The 14,328-nt window shown below is 41.9% G+C and overlaps 1 protein-coding gene across 6 annotated transcripts in view; it reads right to left on the reverse strand.

Annotated features, from left to right (window-relative positions):
* CALD1 (caldesmon 1) overlaps window positions 1–14,328 on the reverse strand; it is a 261,350-nt gene that overhangs the window by 209,894 nt on the left and 37,128 nt on the right. Inside the window, exon 2 of one of the 6 annotated variants that reach the window (XM_075005238.1) lies at window positions 7,954–8,040. The exons of the other annotated variants lie outside the window; for them this stretch is intronic. The gene's annotated coding sequence lies outside the window, so the exon portion shown is untranslated. The remainder of the gene's footprint in view (window positions 1–7,953; window positions 8,041–14,328) is intronic. 6 annotated transcript variants of the gene reach the window in all.

Raw genomic sequence — 14,328 nt, forward strand, 5'->3', positions numbered from 1 at the left:
CCATGGCTCCTCTGTGTTGCTTGGCACTCAAGCATAATATATCTCTCCTACTACTTCAGAAAGAAATAGATGGCATGCCAAAAAAAAATAGGTACAGTGAAGATATAGTCAGAACATGTTCTGAAAATCTGGAGTGTCTTTCATTCCATCCTCCCCTATTTAGGCTGCATACCAATCTCACTAATGGTTTAGATACTTAAAATAGTTATCTGCATGAACATAGCATATAAGTCACTACTGCATTATTCCAGTTTTACTGAAGAGTAACTCAGAAGGTTTCCCAATCAGTTGTAAAACTGGTGTGATGTTGGTGGGGAAGCAGGCCCATCCTCTGGAGAAGGTGAGCCACAAGATACATTAACTTTCATCTCAGCAGGATAAGGCCATAGGAAGTGGTTTCTTCTTGTCTCCATAGCTGTTCTCATGTTGGGGTTTTAGGTCTACTGGACAATACAGATTATCATAGCAGCTGGTCTCTGTCTGTGGACCATACGCAGTCTAGCCCATGGCATTAGATACGGAGAAGAAGAAAGGAAAAACACTTTACCTATATTATATGGTCAGTGCATGTATTATTTAGTCCTACATTGTGGTAAGCCCTCTGAAGGTATGAAAGGAGGAGATTACCAGGTTTCTTCTGCCTGTTGTGGATTTGTGTAAGGGGAACTATTAATCTATCTATCTATTCACTCCCTGTACATACTTATGGATATCTAATGTTGACAGTAGTTCTAAATGTACCAAAAGAGAGAGTTTCACTGTCTCATTCCATAACAGCCAGCAGAGAAGGTCAACAGAGAGAATGCACTGCTTTCGGTCTTGCTTAATTCCCCACTCTCCTTGAGGGATTCTGTCAGAGCCAGCCAGAACGTCTCTGAGAACTATCATGAGGGTCCCTGCCTTAACCCCTCTCCCGAGAAATCACTGATGTAAGAATTAGATCAGATCACCTGAGCTTTCAAGAGATTAAAACATCTCACAGTTCCCTCCCAAAACTATCAAAGCACCTTACGAACATATTTTAAACTGATGTACTCAGTGGAACCAGATCATTTCATCTACCATTTAAGTGCAGCTACTTCTGTGGCTGGGTGGCCTAACAGCTAAATCTCAGAGGAGGTGGGCAGAAACCGGAGGTGCTGGCCCAAAAACCCTGAACAACTCTCTAGCTAGCCCTTAAGTTTGGGGCATAGCCCTAGGAGCCCAAATTCCCCTTCTTTGGGGCTTTTCAGTAGGTTCCATCCTTCTCCAAGAGGGGTAGGGTTGGGGTTAACTTTCTCCTGTGCTGCTGAGCAGACAGGATGCAGGTCTTTTCCCGAGACTGCTGAACCAGGCTCCTGTCTCTCTGCTAGTCAGCCCCAAACTGAGCCAGGCTCCTTCCTTTTCTCCTCCATCCAGATGTGATGTTGTTTGCAGGTAAAAAAGGAATGGCTAGCTGGGCCCTGATGCCTTTTTTTAAGCCCTGGGACGCCAAAGCCTTCATCCTTCACTCACTCGCACCATGTCATATTTCAACAGCCACCATTTAAGACAGGATCAAACTCTAATGTCAGCCCACCCCCAAATGAAATACCCTAAGGAATTTAAGTAGGCAAAGTTTAACTATTAAATTTGCAACGTGGCCAATGCACTGGGGCAAACGTCATTAGCAGTATGAAAAGGATGTAATGACTAAGTATTCAAGACCTCAGTGGCTGTAAAGACAGATGGTTCCTGTAGCTGCAAAGCAACCCACTAACCAGAAGCTACACTGCTGCTATGATACTGACTTAAAGTGTGCCACCAACACTATTTCTGCAATTTCTGATCTTGATGTTCCCCTGTGGTCACCTGTGCAAGAAGGGACTTCACCCAGCCTTGGCCAGCTTATGGTATCACAACACAAGGAGGTAGTGATTGCGGATATTTTAATGGTAGAAGTATTGCTGCCTGTTGAGGGAGGATATATTTTGAAACAAAAATGCTCCCATTTACAGTTGTCCCACGGGATACCACCATAAGTACCGCCAGTCATAAATGGCAGCAGTACTTCAGATTCTTCACCCGCAGAACTATACATGTATCTTGCGCTGTGTAGCATTTGTTGTATAGGACAGTCAGCCTTGGGCTACACCTAAACATCAATCTTGTGGCCAGAATGAAGAAATTTTACTGAGGAAAAAGGATAATGGTTGTCCTGTAAGTGCATTTGAAAATGTCACCTAACAGATTATCTATACCATTTTACAAGTTCACATTATGTATAGTTAGATTATGTTTGTCTTCTTATATCATTTGTCATGCTCACCAAGAAATAGCTCATGATCATGTTGACCCACATCTTCTAGGACTCTATTTCAAGGAAACATGAAATGTTTTGCCTACATAATGAATAAAAGTAACAATTAATATCATTATCCCATATCTTCCATGACCTTTAGGAAACTACACTCAGCTAATCACGATCTAGTCCAATCGGTACGCCTTGCTCTCTCTTCCTTGTCCACAAAAAGAACCTGAATTTGAGAGTTTGGACTAAGCAGTCATAACTAGGTGAAGTCTCAGATACAGCTGGTGTGACATTTCATTGCATGGTACTACATGATAGCTAGCAACACAAAGGACATCAGCCCATAAGAGCTCTGAAGACAGTTGACCGCAATGTATGTATACACCAAAGTTTGTGTTATGGTTTGCATTCACCAGACTTTGGTCAGAACCCCAACTTTTCCAAGTCTGCCTATTCTGAACCTTTATTCATATGGCATCAAGACCATGACGTTTGTAATTTAGGAAACAGCTGCTCCTTTCATGCATGCACCAACGGCGGCCATGTGTTATTTTATACATTTTTTCCCTAAAGTCAGAGTTCCATGCCTTTGTTCACATGGAATTGAAAGGCAGAGATTCTGGACATTTTTGTGGGACAACAGCACTGGGCAGCCAGCCAGTCTGTGGACCAATATCAGCAATAAATTTACAGCTCAGAGGAATGAGAACTCTGATGAAAAAGAATATTAACAAAAACCTGCAAGACTTTCCTTGACAAATAATGTCATGGGGTTCACAAAGGTGGTACTTTACTTAGAATATCTTCTTCTCTGGGGCATGTATAACACTCTTTCAATACCAAGCCGTAGATCCAGCCATGCAGGGGCTGCCAGTTACATAAGTAACTCTGCTTTCAGGCATTATGTTATAAAGTCTGATGAGTACTGGCTCCACATTTAAGTTTACAATTAGCATTTTATATTAGAGCTGAAAATATAGTTCTTTCTGTATTCTTTGTTACTTCATTTAACCCTTCGGAGAACACTGCAGGCATAGAACTATTTGGATATTCAGAATAAAATCCATACCAGGGGAAACTCTTCTAGCCTTACATTTCATTACAGTCTTGAAAACATAGCATATAATCAGTCATTGAAAAACTTACAGTCCACTGAATGTGTATATTCTACTGATGTGCATGTATCACTCCTGTATATGAAGTTATAAATATGAAGTATCAACTGTTAATATATCTTGTTGTGTTTATGAAAGCCATTAGGAGTACTCAGGGAACTTAATGGTGTGGTACTCATGACGAAAAATCTATGAATAGTCTTGTTCTTCCTGGAAGCCTGGATTATGGCTGGTCCTGCCAAGACATGTGGCCAGGTCACCTGTTGCTGGAATCCATTTTGGATATGGTGCTTTTCCATGAGAGCATGAAATGCTTGAAACTGGAAACTAAGGATTCCTGCATTGGGCAAGATCTATTTATAGGCAGGAAACCAAACAATAGGGCAGTTGTTAGACACCAAAACTCCCTGTTTACAACCCAGATGACTGCTGGAAAAATTTAAGACTTCACGGGGGAAGGATCAGGCCCTAGCTTGGGTGTAAAGATTATTAGAATTACTGTTAGGGTAAGAAATTGCATTTAGCAAGCTTCTTAGAGTACCAAGCTTAGTGGGCTTGTTGTGTGTTACTTAGCTTAGTAACTTACTGTGATCTGTCTCATCACTTGCAACCACTTAAATCCTACTTTCTATAGTCAATAAAATCATTTTATCCTCATTAAACTAAGTGTAAATAATTTTACAGAGGGGAGGGAACAGCTGTACATCTCTCTCTTTCATTGATAAAGGGAACAAACAACTTATGAGCTTTCTCTGTACAAAACTTTTATGCAGAGTACGAGGGATTTATTTGGGGTTCTGATCCCACTGGGGCTGTGCACTTGGGTTCTGTGAAGTCACTATGATTGAGCCCTCCCATAGCTAAGCAATTCTCAGTGCCAGTGTTTGTCTGCTGGGGGGTGGCTGTTATCCCAATTTCATGCCTTTGCTCAAGGACACCAGATCTTTTGCCTCAGCAGGACAGGCTGGTGGGGCACCCCAGAAGGCAGGTAGGCAGGCTCAGTGGTATGATCAGCCCATCAGGTCTCCAGGGGATCTCTGTGACTGAAATTCTCACAATAAGCACCTAGAAATAGAGTGCAAAAAAGGGAAAAAGAGGAAGGGGGCAATGACAGAAACTTGGGGGTTGCCCCTTCAGTGAGGAAGAGGGAAGACAAATATATTTTAAATGAGACACAAAGGATGGTCAGTGGTGGAGGAGGAGAACCATATGGAGATGAAGCTAATGAAGGACAACATTTCAAGAACTGGGCTGTGATGGACAGTGTCAAAAGCTGCTGACAGGTCAAGAAGCATGAAGATGGAAAAGAGGCCATGGGGTTCAGCCAAGAGGAGATTACAGGGGATTTTAATGAGAACAGTTTCTGTGGCATGTCAAGAGCAAAAGATGGACTGAAGGGTAGTGCTGAAGAATGGAGTTGGAGGAGAATAAAAACCAACACCATAGTTCCAGAAAAGATGTTCAGTTAGCTTGGATGTGAAGGTAACACATGGTGACTGAGATCAACCTGGTCTTTACTTCCCTTTCACATAGTCTATTCTTGCTAAAAATAGAAATTGCTGGCACTAAGCACCCAACTTATGACCCACAGAAGTCATAAATATACACACACATACAGAATATGCCTGCATGGCTTTTGGCCCATGCTCCATTAGAACCATACCTAAATAAGTAAAGAAACATCCATGGATCATTTTTTCTGTAACTGTGTACAGGAGGAAGAACTTGGAAGCTAACGGCCATTCCACATTTCTGCTTTTTTCCTCCCTTCTTGGCATGCACACACAGCCAGTATTTGATCAATACTAAACACCCTGGGATTTCCAAAAGAGCCATGCTGTAATGGTTCCAGAAACAACACACCTACCTTAACATAGAATAAAAATCTGGAGAAAAGTGGATTTTTTTCCTTGTTTGGCCTAGGAAGATTTATTCCTTGTCAAAACTCCTTCTGATTTTTACCCAAATGCCTCTTGGGATCATGCATAATACCATGTGTCAGCTAAACTCTTCCTCACAGGAGGCCTAATTCATTGGCAGCTAAATTTATAGAAATTTTACATGCAGAACACCAGGAAGACAGAGTTCAGGGTCATTAAATCTTTTAAAATATATACAAGAATGATGTTTTCTAAATTCTGATGCCACCACGACTGTAAATGGGCCAGATCCTGAGATTCCTGTGTGGTTTTTCACTCAGTTCTTAGATGCGTTCACAATGAAGACACAGGACTTCCTGGTCTAATCTATAAATGAACTGAACTATAAAGATCTTAGAGGGGTAGCTGTGTTAAGGCGCTACAGGACTGCTTGCTTTGTTCTATAGCAATCTTAGGCCAAGCTCTTTTTGGAGTGACAAGATTAATGCTTAAATCATTCACTTAGTCTGTTATGGTTGCTTAATAAAAGGCACTTGATGAAAGCATTGGGGACTGATGAAATCAGAGCACAGCAGTGGAAATTACGTTTGGCCTTTATTATGGCACACCCACTTCCAGGGACTGGAGAGGAAAAAAATATAACAAGATGCATTCCCCTTTGTTAAAAGAATACCATCTGCTTGTACAGTACCGAGGAGAGAAGAGGAGAGGTCCCACCGACCCACCAAGACGGACAAGGAAGAAACTGAAAAAGTGACCACTGAAGAAGCAACAACTAGAAGGAGTCAAGTTGCCAACTTTCTAATTACACAGAACTGAATGCCCTTGCCCCAACCCTGCCCCATAGCCTCGTCCCATCCCTCCCTTCTCTGAGGCACTATCCCACTTGTGGTATTGCACCTGCCTCCATTGCTAGCTCTTCCCCACCTGCACTCACTGTCACTAGCCTGGGGTAGCGTGGGTAGCTGAGGATGAAGGGTATGAAATGCAGGAAGGATCTCAGGGATAGGCCAGTCTGTTGGCTGGGGTGCAGGGTGTGGACGTCAGGAGGGAGCTTGGGTGCAGGAGGTGGCTCAAGGCTGAGGTAGGGGTGTGGGCTCCAGCTAGGCAGCACTTACCTCAAGCAGCTCCCCGTAGGTGGCAAAGTGGGGCTAAGCAGGTTCTGCCCTGGTTCTGCTCACCTCCCCAAAGTGGCTGCCATGTCTGCACCTCCCAGGGCTGCCTCTAAAGCTCCCTCTGGCTGCAGTTCCTAGCCAATGGGAGCTGTGGAGCTGCCACTCAGGATGAGGGGGTGGCAGCTTTCTGAGAGTCATGCAGAGCCAGGGCAGGTAGGGAGCCTGCCTTAGCCCCACTACACAGCTGCATGGACTTTTAATTACTCAGTCAGCACCAGGCTCCCTTTCGACTGGGTGATGCTCCTGTAGCAAACAGCAGCAAAATCAGACAGTGTGTGGGGGGAGGGGGGAGTTGCATTAAATTGATCCAGTAGAGCACACAAAAAAGTCATCTTATTGACTTCAGTGGGATCACTCACACGCTTGCATTTAGAGACACGGTCAAGTTCCACTGGCTAAGAATCAAAGCCCTTTGCTATAAAAATACAAAAACTAGTCAAGAAATAGCAGTAAAATCAAGGATCTCACTGTGTGAGGTGCAGAGCCCTCACCTCCAATATATCCAAGAATGCCCAACATCTTGCAGGACTGAAATCTTACCAGCTCCCATTGAAATTACTGAAAAGATTCTGCTGGACCGCAGAGGGTGAATAATCAAGCCTGGTCTCAGACCTCACTTCTGAGGCAGCGTAGGCCTGTGAATAGAGCACCACACTTGGAGTTCAGAGGGTTGGTTTCTACCACAGAATGCCAGGAAGACAGGCTCCCTGCCTGTCCTGGTTCTGTGCACCTCCCGGATGTGACGGCATGTCTGTGCCTCCCCGTGTTGCCCCTGTCACTCCCATTAGCTGAAGTTCCTGGTCAATGGGAACTCTGGGACACTTGCAGAGTGTCCTTGGGCATGACATTTCACTTGTCTGCCCTTCCTTTCTGCCAGAGGCAAAAGGGGAATACCAACACTTATCTTCCTTTGCCCAGCAATTTGAGCTCTACAGATGAAAAAAGTTCAGTATTCCTAGTAACTATGCTTACATCCCTTGCTGCATGGAAGTCAAAGGGATTACTCAGATGTTTACAGTTAAAGAACGTGTAAGTGTTTGTAGAACCAGGATCTAATTTAGCATCTTGGGGAAGTTTTACCATCTTTAGCATTAACATCACTACTCAGCTGTTAATTATTTTTCCTCTATAGCTCAACAGGGACTAATCATGTGGTGTGTCATATGCTTGCTTTAGAGAAAGAACAATGCCATCTGGGTGCCCTGATAGAGCTGGTGATGGCACAGGTTGTCCGTATACAAATTTGTTCATGTGGGTCAGATCCTTAACTATAGTAAATTGACATAACTCCATTGAGTCAGTAGTATGATCCCAGTTTATACTATCTAAGGATTTGGTCCATACGGGCGCTGCTAAGTAGGCAATAATAGAGCTTTTTTGAGAAATGAGCATTCATTAGAAAGAGAAAGATCAAAGCTGGAACATTGAAGCTAGTTTACTTGTAGACGTTTCAGTCAAAGCATTTAGGAAAATGTGAAATGAATCATTTGAAAAAGATGCAACACTGATCTTACCCTCTGAGTCGTTGGTTTGGTAGGAGACTTCTTTATTCCACAGAGTTTCAGAGGTGTTTAAGATTCCATATGTTTAGTATTACATCACTAATGATTCATAACGAAATTCCAGGCAGTAGCAAAAAAAGAAAAAAAGAAGATTTAATGATAAAACTACACAAGAGATAGATACAGAGGCCCTTTTGAGCAGATTTGCTGATAGGAATGTTCAAAGGGGGTTAAAAAAACAGAGCTGCCTGGCTCAGCTGCATGTAGGTGCTAAAATGTCATGTGACTGAGCACAAGTTATGCTATTACTAAAACCTTTTAAAAAGTTAATTTAATCCTCTGTGATTTTAATGGGGCTTTGGGAGATGTTTAAAGGGATTTATCTTTCTACAACTACATTTATGATACAATGGACAACTCCTGCAATTGTTTCTCACTCACTTCGCTCTTCCCACCAACCAACATTTTGATGGATTTAGTGCATTTTTAAAATGCCTGAATCACCGATTATCTCTAACACTGTCTGCAGCCTGGCCAAATGGACAGGGTACTAAGCTGTGACTCAGAAGATGAGGATGCTGTTCCTGACTCTGCCACTGACCTGACAGTGACTTGGACATGCCATTCCACCTCTCTGTCTTCAATTTTCCCATTTGTAAAATAGGGATAATCATAATACTCACTTTTGTAAAGCACTTTGAGGCCTACACATCAAAGTGCTATTGTAAAACTTAGGTATTAATACTATTTGTAGTTATATAGCACCTTTTCAACCAGAGATTATAAAATGACATTACAAATGTTAGTTTAGCCTTAGTACCACAGAGAGCAATGAAAACAATTACATTCTCCCCTTTTTTATAAGCAGACTAACTGAAAGGCAGAGGTTAACCAGCTGTACCCAAAGACACACAGTGAAACCGAGGTGGAACTGGGACTAGAATACAGGAATCCCCATTCCTGTGTAACTTCTTCTAGGCACAAGAACACATTGTGTCCCTTGTAACCAAGGGTTGCAATTTAGCTCTGAGTCTGAGAGGACACTTGTTACCAAACTGCCAATAAGGATCGTGCCTTTTCAGTTCTCACCAGACAGCATTTTGAAAGGCGAGATTGTCCCTCTCTGATTTTGGAATGTTTTTGAACCAAGTTTTGAAAGAGAAAAGGTATTATTGCAAAAGTGCCCCAAAAATATCTTTGGAATAATACCTTCAGTGACTATTCTTCCCCTTACACGCAGGGGCCCAAGCTATTGAAAACATGACAAATCACAATTAATCCCATGTTGGTTTTTGAGAGCTAGCATAAGATCACATTAATAGGCTCTCAAAAGTCTCATCCTTTCAATACAACGGTGCTGTTCATGATACTGCTAATACCTAGCACTTCGCAGACGCATACAGTCTCATAGCAGTTTATAACTGGAGCCTTGACAATGCTATCTAGATTTTCACTATATAAATGGTACATCCACTCATAAAATAAGTATTCCTCACTAGGGAAAAACATGACTAGATTTACAGTGCTTGTAAACCTACTTGTAAACCAACTGGGCCAAAGCCTGCAGTTCTTATGGCAAAAACTCTCACTGATTTTAATGTCTGATTTGAACTTAGCTCTTTGTATGGCCCAATGGATCTGGTCCATTTTGTGCACATTATAGTTACACAAATTATTTTCTCTTTTTACTGTAGACTTAGATTTCTGAGAAACTGTGGGGTTGGCTTTCCTTTCATTCTCCTTCCCCCTTTTTCTGATCATCATATATCAAAAATCTCACCTTTGGCTGCTGATTGCCTTAGATTTTAATTTTAGATGGAAATTGAATCATAATAGAGTAAGTACAGGTTGAACCCCTTTCATGCGGCACCCAGCAGCATTATCAACAATTCCACTGCTTACCGGGCTCTTAGAAAATGTGGGGTAAACTAAACAGCCTCATAGAACATTGGGAGCCAGGACTGGTGGGTGTAAACAAACTTTAAGAGACCACAGGAAATTTGGCCACACCCATGATAAGTGGTTATCCAGCTAACTAAAACCATGACGGATTACAGAGGTTGCCGGATGAGAGAGGGCCAGAATGCACAGGTTCAATCTGTACATTTCAATTGGTCCGTTAAAGCATGTAATCAGTAGATGGTTATATTGTATGCTTGAGCTCACACCTAGCACGTTTTGATGAAGATTTTCAAAAATGACTACTTGTGATACTCAGTATCATGCTTTCTGTGAGCCTAATTTCTGATACCTTAAGGCAAGTGAATTCCAGAGAGTGTGAAACAAACACCCAACACTTAAGGCACCCCAAAATAGTTAAACATGATTGAAAATCTTGGCCTTTGTTTTAGTCCCTTTTAAAAAATGTGTTGTTTTCTTCTTTCTTTAGAAAGGCAGATGTGAATGAGTGCATAGGATATTGACCCATCCACTGATCCTGAATATTTTACATGCTATTATCGAATATAAAATATTAATTCAATGGGACTCTGTTTGACCTTAAAGTTAAGCATGTGCTTTGCAAAATCAGGGCCTTAATGTACTTATCAATATTTATAATATTTAATTTCCCTAAAATTGGACATTGACTTTAGACTGACCAGTTGCACTGTGTGGATGAAGTCCTGACCCTGTTAAAACACAATGGAAATGTTCCCAGTGACTTCAGTAGGGGCATGGATTTCATTTTCTATTTTTCAAGCACTAATTATCACTCTTCCCAAAGATCTATGTCTTAGTTGGATTTTGCAAACACTACAGGGGAAGTTTACTTTTTAAAAGTTTTTTTCAGTGATTCTCTTTAAAGAATAAGCAAACATTTTTATTCATATTAAAGTGTGTGAACTCCTTTTTTCTTAATAAAACAAATTATTTTATGCTCTTTAACCTATACCATTTTAGAGCTTGGGCCGAATCCTACTGAGGTCAGCAGAAAGACTTCCATTGATTTCAGTGAAATTTGGATCGAGCCCAGAGTCCTGCAGACGACTAAGAACAAATGTTGTCAATTATGCCCTCATATCTTTGTTTTTGTAACACAGCCAGCATTGCCCATTCTATAGAACAGAGTTCGTGACCTTCCCGTCTCTATACTGTCTAAGATTTCAGCTTTATTAAACCAACTGCATCCCCTTGGAGGGATTTTTTTTTCAGTGGATGTTAGGAAAATAAAAGTAAAATATGTACTTTCACATCATAAAAAATACATTTTGTTCCACTTTAGAACACAAGATTTAAAATGAGTAGCATGAACAATAAAAATGAAAAATCTTACAAGACTCTAGCCAGTAAAGAATTATGCTCTATCGAGGTGTGTTTTTGGGTAGATTTCACTTGTAAAAACTGGAAATATATCAGAACTAAGCTAAATCAGCTTTTTTGACATGCCTTAACTTCTAACTACCCTTTGTACATGCAGTAGATGGATCCGTTCATTTTCTTTATTCAAACAGTTCAAACCAAGCAGAAGAAACTACATTGTGCTCAGTGCAAGAGCTTGAGAGCTGGGCATCCAGTGTTCCCTTCCCAGTGCCATGTGTGACACTGGGCAAATCAGTAAACCTCTGTAAAGTGTTTTGAGAAATCTAGCTCTGAGGTTGTCAAACTTCATTGCAATAGAATCTTCCTTACATGACAGCAAAACTACTACGTGACCCCAGGTGAGACACCTGTATCTGAGTCCTACCACCCTAGGCTGAAGCTCTCAAACTTCAATTTTGACCCCAGGCAGTGGGGCTCAGGCTTTGGCTTTGACCCGAGGCAATAGGACTTGACTTTCATCTTTGGTTCCAGGCCCCAGCAAGTCTAACACCAGCTCTGGAGACCCAGTTAAAAGAAGTCAGTCCCAACCTACAGTTTAAAAACCACTGATCCAGAAAAAGTAATTTTTATGAACAAATATTTCATCAAAAATAAAGTATTCACTGTTCCAATGTCAGGACATTTTTTTTAAATAGCACAGGTTGAACTCTCTAGTCTGGCACCCTCAGGACTTGACCAGCATCAAACCAGAGAATTTGCCAGACCATGAGAGGTCAATACTGTCTAGCAGTATTACCAACACTTCCACTGCTTACCGGGCTCTTAGAAGCCATTTAGGAAGAAATTAGAGATAAATAGCACTACAGGGCATTGCGAGCTGGGACTGGTGGCTGGAAACAAAACTTTACAGGAGTGCAAGAAACTTGGCCACACTCATGATAAGTGGACATCTGGTTGACTAAAATCACCTCAGATGAGAAATGTTGCTGGACCACAGTGGTTCAACCTGTATTTGATTTGTTTCCTCAAGCAAATTAGATAGTTGACTTCTTGGGTGAAGCCTGTCATAACTTGTGTCCATGATATTTAAAGGAGAATTCAGATGTGTTGTATTTGTTAACTTTTAAACAGAACGCTTCCTTAGCATAGCAACTACTGCATCAGAAGACAGATCTCTGATTTGAAACTGAAGAGCCTTATATCACAGGAAACTGCAGAATATAACTATTTCCTTTTTACTGACTGTGTTTAAAGGGGGAACAATTCAGTTTCAATAGATATTTACTCCTTCCTCTACTGATGCTCATGATCCAGCCAACAAGAAACCTTTTCATCAGCATGAAAGCAGAAATATTCATGGAACTTTCCATGTAGCAAGGCCCAGTAGCAAGTTTTTCCTGACAGCACTGATCTTATACTAGAACCAGAGCACTACTATAGAAATCTATTTTAGTTATTAATATGGCCCCCATCACTGTAGTAACTGGGTGCCTTACAGCACCCCGGGAAGTAGGGAAGTGTTATCCCTAGAGCCCAGCACAGGCACAAAATTTGTATCTGAGTCCACAAAATGATGTGCAGATATCTGCATGTGTAGATGATGATACCCATGGATATAAAGCAGATAACCACAAATTTGCAGGGTTCTAGATATCAAATTTGTATCTGCATCCACAAAAATGAGTTGTGGATATCAATATTCACATCCATGGATATAAAATCAGGCATCTGCATAGTTGCAAGGCTCTAATTATCCCCACAAATGGAGAGAGATGCTGATTGATATCAGTGTTGTCACCTAGGAAGTCATTGGTAGAGCAGGGGACTGAGCCCCTATTTCTCAAGTCTTAAGGCAGTTGTCCTAACTGCTTGACTGTCCTTCCTTTCTGTGTTCTGAGCTTCTTGACGTATGTACAAGGAACAGAATTTTGATGCACCTTTGGTGATACAACTCTGCTTCTGCAGCTCAGACCTTACTGTTCTCTATAAATCTCTGTCTTGCGTTAATAGCAACACGTAATCTAGCTAAGCATTTCTGATTTACCTTTCATTGTACTAGCAGGCAGAGTTAACTCTGCTTCATGCACAACATAAGGTCATCCAATCTCGTTGTATAAGGGAAGGTAAAAGTTCTTACCGAAATAGATGAGGCTAAAAACTCAAAATAGTGTCCCTCCAAGTTGCATTAAGTGCAGCATAACTAGAGAACCTTAGTTATTACTGGATTTTATTCCTCCCTTCCCCTCCACCGCCCTCCCCACACACTGCCAGTGAATGAATGTTATTGAAATCGTCACAGAATTGCACACAGGAAACAAATCTTCCTGAAGTTTCCTCATCACAAATAAACAAATACTATTATGCAATCTGTTTGGATGGGTGTAGAGGTTGGACCTCCTTTGCCTGGCACCGTCGGGATCTGAGCAGTCCCAAACGAGGGAGCTTGCCAGACCAGGAGAGGTCAATTTTTGCCCTGCTAGCCCCTGTTCCTGGGTTCTTTTCCTGGCCACCAACCTGGCCACTGGGCTCCACTCCCAGACCAGCAGTCACAGCTGCTGGTCCCACTGCCATCAGTCCAGGTGTGGCTCACCAGCCCCAGGTGGAGCTCTCAGCTGCAGCTCCCCAACCACCACTGGTTTCCTGGCCCTTGCCAGCCTCCCTGCCCAGCCCTGGCTGCAGCTGCCCAGACCCAGTAGGGGCTGTGGGCTGCCAGATTCCCAGCAGGCTCCTGTTCCCAGCTGCCAGACTCTCAGCTGGCCCCCATGCCAGGGCTCCCTGGTCCAGTAACATCCATGGTCCTGCCAGACCATATATGTTGGGAGACCAGAGTGTCCTGGATTCCAGAGGTTCAACCTGTATTTGCTTTAAATTATGGATATGTTCACTCAAGATTGTTTTAAACCATTAATTGACACAAGGGAATCATTTTACATATCACTCTTCTAACACAGAAGTATTTGGTAATTTAGTCATCCAATGAGATAGAGCAGAAAACATTGAAATTCACCATGACCCACAGCTCTACATGTTTAATTAAGACTAAAAACAATTTCTGTTCAGTAAGAGCAAATCTAATTGAATTGAATCTTTTCTATGTAAATTTATGGTAACAGCTAGCACTTTTCC

The sequence above is a fragment of the Carettochelys insculpta genome, chromosome 1 (assembly GCF_033958435.1).
Source record: "Carettochelys insculpta isolate YL-2023 chromosome 1, ASM3395843v1, whole genome shotgun sequence".
In the NCBI taxonomy this organism is placed as follows: Eukaryota; Metazoa; Chordata; order Testudines; family Carettochelyidae; genus Carettochelys; species Carettochelys insculpta.